Below are 10,376 nucleotides of genomic sequence, written 5' to 3'. Positions count from 1 at the left end.
CTCGGATTACAATAAACAACGCAGGTGCGACCTCATAGACAATCTATGTTGTTTCCTGTGGTGCGTAGCGGAGAATGCTAAAATGAATGACAATAAATTCTTGGTGTATCAACTTTGTCAAAGCGCTATTAGTCTTCAGTAAAGTACTGAAGATGACGCACTATTAGCTCTCCCGCATAAGGCTATAATGGAACACTAATTCTTTTCGTGTTTAGTACACCTTTCGATCGTACCTGTCATATCATGACTGCCTTGTGACGTTAAGACCCATAAACGAAACAAAACCATATCGCTTTTATGAGGTCATTTTATTTTTGTTTTCTTTTGCTTCACTCCTTCAGCTAATAAAACAAGCAAAGTACAAAATAATAAAAAGAACATATCGACAATAGTTTTGTGCGTACCGAGATAAAAATAAACGAAGCAGCTTACGCTTTGTGCACAAAGTGATTTTTACGATTGCGAATAATGTTCGAACACCAGCACAAATGTGGAATGACTATCATGCGGAAAGGAAAGCCTCAATACTATGACCAGTTCTGTTTACACTTTCTGCCTAGTGTGATAATGTTAAAATGAAGAATCAACCAGGCTCTACTGTGCTCATCTGAGATTTTCTTCTAGCGGCTACAAAAGTGCTGGCAATAACAAGGAAACTCCGACGTAATGTCTACTGACTAATGCCTTTATGCCGTATACACAGAATGAAGTAGCGCTATTGAACACGGAAGAGACTATTAGTGTACTGCGCGTGAAGCCAGCTGTCTTATGTTGCGAATACACCTATTCAGCTAGGTTAGCTACTAGGCTGATGATATTTAAGCAGTAAGATGCGTAAGCCTGAGCTGGGATGGGAAATTTATTTCATCACCAGTTAGCTGTTCGCAATTCCAGTCCACATGTTGGCCCCCGGTGAAGGAAGAGGCGTTTGGTTTAAACAATGCCAGATGTCATTTTGCTTATTTCAGAGTAAAATACGTAACTACACTCTTTATGATCTTCCATGTCATTCAATATCACCACAGAGATGAGGTGGATATTATAAAGACCAACTTTTATTACCACTTGTTCACACTTCCAAACCGCATGTAGCCACTGCGGCAAAAGGTGGCTATGCGCTTCATTAAAGTAAAGAATCGATACATCCTACTAAATACTTCTGATCGATTCGCTTACAGAAGCATTCAATACCGAGATTTCTAACTCATCGTCGTAAAATATATGTTCTCTAATACGGTAAAACTGCCGCCGCTAAAGCATTAGCTTCTTGTTTTAGGGTATAGGTCTAGAAAACACGGCTGACAACAGAAGCATTAGGAGGCGCATTTTATTTTCGTTTTTTAAGATTAGGAATGGTCGTTGACAGACAATTTATAAATACTGCATTCAGGATCAAGAGTAATGTAATTGCATATTTAAAAACATTTTATCCAACTATATTTTGACAGTAGACTATTCTGCTGTGACAAACCCACTTCGATGACTGGAAGTTGGCAATTCACGGGGTCAAAAAACCGTGAGCGGGGTTAATACATTGGTATCTTTTGGGCATATATTACTCGTCCGCTATTCAGCTCTTGCGTTAGTTAAAAAGGCAACAAAAAAGTACAATGTTAGTGCGATAATTTCCGCTGACAACTGTAATTCCCGACTTTAAAATTAATGCGTTCGGTGGCCGTCGCAGTGCTAAATCTGTGATAGGGAACTACAAAACAAGAAAAATTTCAAGAGAATATCAAAGATCTGGAAGCCTTCGAGCGTATTTGCAATAAATTAATAAACCAGGAAGCACATTGCTTTAATGAAAAAGAGAAACCCACATTGGGGCTCTAATGATAACGAACAAATGGAATCACGAAAATTAAAAGCTCAGGCGCATCCTTGTCCTCTCTTCTCTTTCAAACCAATGATCACCTTTACACTAATGCCTTGGCATTCCTTGTTAACTCGTCGCCAGCATCACACAGAGCACTTTATCATAAATATAACTTGCCTACTTGGTCCCCTTCGACTAGCTTAACTTCAACTCGCCCGAATTGCTGCCCCGCCAAAGCCTCCTTTCATACAACTCCCATCTAGAGTGAGCTTACCCAACCTATCGCCCTGATCGGTGATCTGCTGTGTTTGGTTCGCGAATGAATACCACAGTCTTCGTAAACATACCCTGTGTCACTATTGCATGTTCAGGTGCTTTTGCTGCACAGCGAACGCATGAAACTACACCATATGAAGAAACGTATGCAAAATCATAGTGCACAAAACGACGAGCAACTGGCTGTGTTACCAAGCCAAATGATGCAGATTGTTGATGTGGTTGTCATCGCGAAGAGCATTCGTTATATGTTTCCCGCGGATGGAAAATAGCACTCGATTTACAACAAACACTTGCCTGTACCATGCCAGAACTGACCACCTCCTTGAGATTCATATTCATGAAGCCATACCCAGCTGCTCCAGGGTACTGATTCTGAACCTTGCTTTTCTCAAAGAAATTGTGGTTCTGATGCCATTTCGCAACAACATCGGGATAATACGTAACAAAGAATCTGGCTGCGTACTTTGCCCGTAGCTCAATGTCGTCGTCTTTTACGTCTGAAAATAGAATAAAATAGACTTTGCCAGAGCACACAGCAAAATAAGTTCTCTCTGGCCACAACGTTCGAAAACATAGAAAGGTAAGTTTTGGTTTGACATGCTGAGATTTAATAACGTAAGGATCACGGCATGCATGGAGGATTTTACAGCATATTCATGTACAGCCTTTATCAAACGTTTACAGCCCAGAGGGTCTATTTCTCAGCGATACTATGTGGCTCGTAATGCATTCCCAGGTTTTCATACCTGCTGAAGGCAAGATTTTTCGTCCTACTGTCTGCAATGGCTAGAATTTCCACGATTATTACAGAAGTCATTATACGGCTTAAAACCAAACCCTCTGGGGTGTAAACTTTTGATAAAGGCTGTACGTATCTGACCGAAATGCACACTATTGAATTGTCACTTAACTTGAGTTTTAACTTGATTGGTGCAGCGCAAAGAAAAGGAGGACAGCACAAAAGGAAAACAGGGCCAGCGCAGTTCCTTTTTTCATGTCTCTTGTCGTCCTTTTTATTTCCTTTCACCTCTTCACGATGCTTCACCGACGTGTCCATACAAATGGCCTAATTGATGCTTTATATTTTACTGCGCACTCGGTTATAATGAAAACTTCCACATTCAAGTGTAGTGGAATGTAATTATCTTCTACGATTATCACAACCCAAATATTCATGCATAGCAATCGAATTGAATAACCTTCTATGCAGTTGGCTGCTTTGATTCGCATTGGAGATGTTAGCCACTTTTATTGTCGAAATATAAGGTCCACTGCGATAGCACAAAACATGACAGAGTACATGGCTTCAGCAATACAGACATCGCTAACTTACCTGGCTGAAGCTTTCCAGAAGATGAGACTGTCGTAGGTACTATAACCCGCAAACACAACTCCAACACAGGAGCTGTCCTTACGTAAGAGCCTCCACGGAGGTTGATGATGCAGGTAAGGGAGGCTAAGAAGAAAACGTTTTACACATCAGCCTGTACACGAAGTTTCGTATCTTAATCTACTTTATGTAGTGTTTTAGTTAGCATTGATGACAACAATACAGTTTTTTCTATCATGCTTTAAGCGAAAGGGTAAATTTATAAAGGGTAATTGGGTACGATATATGCCTAATAATATATATAAATCCAAGCGCACGGTTCGGACTTTGCTCGGACTTCTGCATATTGTTTCTGGTATAAGGTAGCCAGGCATTACGTAAATAAAACATTGATAAAAAACATTTCCATATTTTCAGAACGCCCGTTATCGTGCACATGTTTTGATACACGCTCAAAATACAGTTCTTTTTATGTCAAGTAAAGCCGAAAGCTGGGCGAGTTGGTTAACATTCATGATGGAAAATAGCGCGAAGGTACACGAAGGACGGAAGGAAGTAAGACACGAACAAGCGCTATTTATGTCTAGGTGACATAAATAGCGCTTGTTCGTGTCTTACTTCCTTCAGTCCTTCGTGTACCTTCGCGCTATTTTCCATCATGAATGTTAACCAACTCGCCCAGCTTTCGGCTTTACTTGACATAAAAAGAACTGTATTTTGAGCGTGTATCAAAACATGTGCACGATAACGGGCGTTCTGAAAATATGGAAATGTTTTTTATCAATGTTTTATTTACGTAATGCCTGGCTACCTTATACCAGAAACAATATGCAGAAGTGCGAGCAAAGTCAGAACCGTGCGCTTGGATTTATAACGCGGAAATTAGAACGCAGTCTGATAAACAACTCAGAAGAAACACAGACGTGTTACTTTACATCAAGGAATGAAATACAATAGGCTGGTTCCCATCGTAACTTGGTACAATTTCGTACCTAGGAGGAAAACGACACTAGATGCTAATTTTCAATACCAAACAAGGAACGCAAAATCCATCAAACCTTTATTCTATAGAACAGATTACTTCAAATATACTTTTGTTCACTCAATAGAGTGGGACCAGATGCCAATCGATACTGCCATTCTTGCAGAACTTACGTTTGTAAATGCATTGACAAAGTACTTGTTAACGATATGATGATTTCCTGGTGTGCTGTGTTATTTTATTCTGGTATCCAAGAATAGTTATCTTATGTACATGCTGAAATATGACTTGCTTCTTGTTTGATGATAATTAAGGCTGTATGGGTTGCTTCTTTTTCATGCATGTAATATTAGTATTTCATGTATGTATATACCGCTCCTGTCTTGGCTAGTACCGACATTGTGAATAGATAGACTATTTTATCGCAATATACCTGCTGCCTAATCTTGTCTTGCTTTCTTTTTTAATTTACGTTTTCTTTTTTTTTGCCTGCGTTGATTAACCTTATTTATGCTTGAGTGCCAGATCTTTCCTTGTGTGAGATATAGGCATGGTATTTTAAGCTTAATGCTTTCAACTGGTTTCAATAGACGCTGATGTTTCCATCGCTCTCGAATATTTCCAAGTAGCACATAAATAGCATAGATAACAAGTAGCATAGCATAGATAAATATAGATAACATCGCTGCGCTGCGGTAGTTAGCACAGATTAATGCCATCCTCTTGGCTCGGAAGAGTAAAAAAAATATTAGAAACTGCGGCTCAACCTTACTAAGCTGCATTGGTTAGGACTGCCTAATGCCATCCCCTTGGTACTGAAGAGCAAAAAAGGAAACTACATACTCATGTACATAACACTATTTATTCACCATCGCGAACAGCAACCTGCCTACACCAACTGCAATGCCGACAGTTTTCTGTAACTATCCCAATAACCCGTTCTTAGGACTGGTGGATCCAATTCAACTCTGCAAGCTAATAACCGGACACGTGCCTTCCTGTCATCCTTAGGTGTGCCTGCCGTGCTATGCTTCACAATAGAAGCAGAAATATCAAAGATTATCAACAAGCGTGCATGCCGTGTCCGACATTCGCGTTTATTTTGCTCGACAGCAACTCACCGTTTTTGAACCTCTCGTCGTCTTCGCCATTATTTTCAGTCGTTGAGGTTTGCTCTAGAAAAAAAAAATATTTCTAGGTTGGTTGACATTAGGAGATGAATCAAAAGCATCTTAATCAGAATTCTTTCTGAACATTTTTGACCAGACATTTCATAATAGGCCTCTTCTGCGAAGCCATTGCGAAGAGTGAGTATTATTTGCTTGTGTAGTAATATTAAGGCCGAAGCCTCTAAACCCTCATACTGTCAGCCACGTTTCTTTCGACACTTCTGTCGCACTCTAGGACATATGACGTCAGGTTAGGCGACAATGCGCCAGCCACGCCCGGGATCGGGAATCGCACATAATAATTCTTGTTCACCGTGAGGATGATAATAGCGATGACAATAACGCTTCAATTCGTGATATTGACATTGATGAGATTAGCGATCATAATGACTGTGCATTTAGTTGATAAAGATAGTGAGAACAAACGTGACGCACCAGGCTCACCAACAACGCCTAGGCTTTCGCATTTCTGCATTGTAGATTCCGCAGTTGTCTCGGATTTTTTTATCTTGTGCTGTATCCTATATATTTTACACTGTGCCTCCCTAAGGCTCAAAACGAACCATTGCCCTTAGTGGCGAAAAAAATATCGTGCAAGCAAAGCTTGTGACGTAGACTGCTAAGCTTACGGCTATTTCACTGCGAAGCTTATTCAGAGGTGGTCTGCTAAACTAGGGCTGCTTTCCGAGATCTGCTCCATTGAACCTTTCAAAGGCAAAGAAGAACGTTTAGCAGTCGCCGAGCGATACAAACTACACCAGGAAGGAACGATTTAAATGGAACAGCCCATGGTGCAGAAAACCGCAGTGGATAATTCGTGCATTCATTCACTCAGTCAGGCAATGGTCAGACTCCGCATTTCCGTGGCAACTTCGGAAAGCCTGGCAAGAGCAGGGAAGACTGCTTATCAGATGTAGCCTTTTGTACGAAGGTAGTAACCAAACGTTTTGCATAGAGTATGTAACGTATATCCCAATTTATTTACAGCCCAATATGAGGATACTCAGCAACTTGATACCAAAGACATCAGGGGATTCAGCATCATATGTAGGTCTAATCGTCTAACAAATATGTCCAGGCTTCACACAAATTATACGCCGCGGCATCTTGCAGCCAACATATCTTTGGCATGCATAGCTCAAATCCACACGTCTTAATCTCGTGCAGAGTTGCCAGTAGCGCTCACCGTCGTTTCTTGTTGGCGTTTCAATTTCAGAATCAACATCTAAAAGGGCATAAGAAAATATACACTAATTATAACTTGTAGGCATTCCGAAGAAAGACCTAAATGCATGTTCTGTGTAGTTACTCTTGCTGCGCTTTGGGTTTTCGTTTTAATTAGATTAGCCGCATTAAAATCTATTATGCCACAAAATTTAATTTAAATCTGCCCCACGCTTCACAACCATTGCACATTACCTCAATGGGGAACTCTGCCAAGCGGTCGCTCACATCATTAAAATTCACAATCCTGGTACACACCCCAGCACAGAATACTGTCGATCCAGGCACACGAAGGCACAGAGGGCAATAAGGCGGCTGACAGGATAGCTCGAGGTCATACGTTGCGAGCCCCGTCGCCGTCCACCTCCGAACCTTCATCTCCACTAACATACAAAGAAATAATAAACTACCATCGACTTTGTTGCATAAAATAAGCAGATATCCACAAAGACTTGATTCGTCAGGAAGGCACTATATGACGAAACATGCAAGTCCGCACTCTAACGAACCCAACCCGACACAATAAGATCTGGCCCGCGCAATACTGCAGAAATGCATATCCGGCCTGCGGAGAAATGTCCGCCATTCTCCACATGGTTTGTAACTGCCCCGAAGAACGTAAATCATACGGTTTACAGAAACCTAGCCATGAACAGTGGGAGGCAAAGCTGTCTCACACAGAGCTTCCCTTCGGTCATGCCTGGAGAGTCTCGGCAGGATGTCGCTCTATAAAGAGAATGTAAATTGCTCAAATCTTAGGCAATAAAGGATGCAAAAGGCTAAAAAATTGAGACGCGCGTTCTAATGATGTGTGCACATTTCATTTTGTGCAGCTTCAAACAACTACTCCAACTTGATAAATAACGATTGTTTAAATTAGTTCCACATATTTCTAAGTCTTATTGTTGGCAACCGTCAAACATTAGCGTCACATTTTGCGTTCGTATTTGAAACTGTACTTAATACGCGGATCATCACTGTCGAAGTAGAATGGGTACCCCTCAAGCCATCCACGACATTATGTTGCTCTCAAATATTGGCACGAGGCATGAATGTTTATTCATACCCATCACGTCTCCTGCTCACATGTTCCGTTCTTTTTTTTTTTTTTTGGGGGGGGGGGGCAACTACGTATAGGGTCATGCACGCTTAGTTAGAATGTCGCTCCGTGCTGCCAGCGATGTGCAGAGCGCCTGCCTATGGCGGGAGGCTAGAAACTATTACGAAGAAAACCTAAGATCCGTAAGTTTGGCAACGCGTGTCGTCCGCTGCAGTGCACGCTTCAAGACTATATGCTATAGCCTATACCGGTGCCCAGGTTTAGCACTGACTGGATAAACCTCCACTGGCCAGAAAGCCTTATAGAGAACTCATTATGATGCTTTCAACGAGAGGCAAGGAATCCCGGATGGTAGAAAATAAGCCACAATGGTTTAGCATTACCTTTTCCAGATTTTTTAGGTTGAAACAAAGAATACGTAGCCAGTCGTGTCGAATATATATGAATGCGTAGCTAAATTTATGTTTGGGATCACATGCATACACGAGGTCTGATGTTTTAGTTTGTTTCCTGAAAGCACAATAGGTGAACTACATTTGTAGTTCTAGGACACAGAACTGTGCATATATTGTATAAAATATCTTTAAATATTTGATGTTAAATATTTGAGGAAATATTTTGTTGGCTGTAAGTTTTTAAAAATGATATTTAAAATATTGCCGCAATGTTATCGTACTGGCGCCGCCATGTGGCGAGCTCGGGAGACTGGCACGCGCTCGTCTTCTTCGCTCTCGGTGCTCGCCCCACCAGTCGGTTCCGTGCCTGACATTGCCGGTGCTTTTACTTAGTCCTAGTAAACCTTCTGAACCAGTTTCACTGGCTTCTGTGACATTTTTGGTGGAGCTTCTGGGTAGATTCCATGTACGAAGAGCCTCTGGCTACCCCCTACGCCCATCTACACACCGTGGACACGACACCTGTGCACAAGGCGAGCCGTCGCTTGAGAGGCTTAGCACCCGAGTGTGGTCCTCTTGTTTCCCCACCGCGAACCACGATGACTACAGCGGCAATTCAGGCCACCACTCAGCTTCCCGTGAGTGCCCAGCAGCTGATCTGCCATACTCCACGTATGCCCACGCCGTTTCATGGCGACAAGTTCGAAGACGTTGAGGACTGGCTGACCAGCTACGACCGGGTCGCTGTGTTTAATGCGTGGGACGAGGAGCGAAAATTGCACAATGTTTATTTCGCACTAGAAGACGCCGCCAAGATGTGGTTCGAAAACCATGAGGCTACCATTTCCACCTGGCAGGATTTCCGGCGGCAGCTGCTCGCAACATTCGGCAACGATACAAGAAAAGAGATGGCCGAACTCGCTCTACAGTCCCGAGCACAGCGGCCTAATGAAAGCGTCGCCATGTTTGTGGAAGAAATGACTCGCCTTTTCAACCGGGCGGATCCGTCCATGTCGGAGGCAAAGAAGGTGCGCTACCTTATGCAAGGCGTCAAGGAGCAGCTGTTCGTTGGCCTTGTACGTGACCCTCCACGTACTGTTGCTGATTTTACGAAAGAAGCAACAAGCATCGAGCGTGCCTTGAATCAGCGCTTTGTACATTTTGATCGCTCTGCGAACATCGCTGCCGTAGACTTCCGCTTGCCAATGGTCGGAAACGACAGGGAAGCCCTTCGCGAACTTATCCGAAGCATCGTGCGCGAAGAGCTGCAAAAGCTGCCCTCTCTCGAACAACATCCACGTGTTGGGGGCATCTCGGATATTGTGCGCGAAGAACTCCGCCAAGCAGTACCATCAGTACCGTCGCCCCAGTCGCCTGCGCCACAGATCATGACGTACAGCGACGTGTTGCGTACCCCTGCGCCTGAACCATTGGCACCCTGCAACCCTGCTCCTCCCGCTCGTCCTCCACCCCAATATCCAGTTTCGACTCTGGTGCCTGAAGCGCGACCACCCGTTCGCAAAGCACACGCGTGGCGCACGCCGAAAAATCTGCCTTTGTGCTTTCACTGCGGCGAAGCCGGTCACGTTCTGCGCCACTGCCCGTACCGTCGGATGGGCTTGCGCGGATTTTCCCCGGATGCCCTTCGGCCGCGCTATGGCGAACGACCTCGGGACATCGACCAATACCTCAGCGACCACGTCCCACCTGCGTCCCTCCAGCGACGCCAGTCCAGGTCACCACCGCCGAGACAGTTTTCCACCAGCCGCCGTTCTTTCCTCAGGCAGTCCCCAAGTCCGCACCGGGAAAACTGAAGACGGCGACCCTCGGGGGTAGGGCCGCCGTCGATGGACACTACGACCAACATCTTCCGTTCACCGATTCGATCACACAGACCGACCTCCGACCCTTCGCTCCGACGAACAGTCCGACCACTTTTCGACGATCGCCGAAGCTTTCCTCCGACGCCCCCTATCGACGCACCGCACGACCAACGAGTCCGACGACCTCCCGACGATCACAGAGGCTTACATTCGACGCCGTAATTCGACGCAACGAACGACCCGTCAGCCCGACGATCCCTGACACGCCGCACTTTGTCGACGGTGAGCTGCATTCCGC

The sequence above is a fragment of the Amblyomma maculatum genome, chromosome 9, assembly GCF_055883805.1.
Source record: "Amblyomma maculatum isolate TAMU_Amacu chromosome 9, ASM5588380v1, whole genome shotgun sequence".
NCBI lineage: Eukaryota > Metazoa > Arthropoda > Arachnida > Ixodida > Ixodidae > Amblyomma > Amblyomma maculatum.
Note: the sequence above shows the minus strand (reverse complement) of the source record.